The sequence below is a fragment of the Rutidosis leptorrhynchoides genome, chromosome 7, assembly GCF_046630445.1.
Source record: "Rutidosis leptorrhynchoides isolate AG116_Rl617_1_P2 chromosome 7, CSIRO_AGI_Rlap_v1, whole genome shotgun sequence".
Taxonomy (NCBI): Eukaryota; Viridiplantae; Streptophyta; class Magnoliopsida; order Asterales; family Asteraceae; genus Rutidosis; species Rutidosis leptorrhynchoides.
Window position 1 is genome coordinate 246173341 of NC_092339.1, and position 693 is coordinate 246174033.

Consider the following 693-nt stretch of genomic DNA (forward strand, 5'->3'; position numbering starts at 1 on the left):
TTTGAAATCAAAGGACAAATCCTACACATGATCACTAATCAATGCCAATTTGGTGGTACAACAAAAGAAGATCCAAACGAACATCTTCGAACTTTTAATAGGATTTGTAATCTATTTAAAATCCGAGAAGTTCAGGATGAAACTATTTATCTTATGTTGTTCCCCTGGACTTTAAAAGGAGAAGCCAAAGATTGGTTAGAATCGTTACCCGAAGGAACGATTGACTCATGGGATGTTTTAGTTGAGAAATTTCTTCAAAGATTCTTTCCGGCATCTAAATCCGTGAGACTTCAAGGAGAAATTGCCACGTTCGTGCAAAAGCCAAATGAAACGTTATATGAGGCATGGACAAGATTCGGAAGAATGTTGAGAGGATGTCCTCAACACGGATTAGATACTTTTCAAATAGTGAAAATCTTCTATAAAGGCGTCGACATCACTACACGAAAAGACATCGACATAGCAGCTGGTGGTTCCATTATGAAGAAAACCGAAACTGAAGCTCACAATATCATTGATAACACAGCCTCCCACTCTCATGAGTGGCACCAGGAAAAAGATATATATCGTTCATCTAAAGCGGCTAGAGCCGATTCTAGCCATGACTTTGATTCCGTTTCCGCAAAAATAGATGCTTTTAAGAGACGAATGGAAAAGATGAATAAAGATATTCACGCAATACGAATCAATTGT

General features: G+C 38.0%; 1 non-coding gene across 1 annotated transcript; it reads right to left on the bottom strand.

The window, feature by feature from the left end:
• Positions 1-285: 285 nt before the first annotated feature.
• LOC139860989 (small nucleolar RNA R71) lies at positions 286-392 on the bottom strand. Its single transcript, XR_011763612.1, has one exon. It is a non-coding gene; the product is annotated as a small nucleolar RNA R71 (small nucleolar RNA).
• Positions 393-693: the final 301 nt, after the last annotated feature.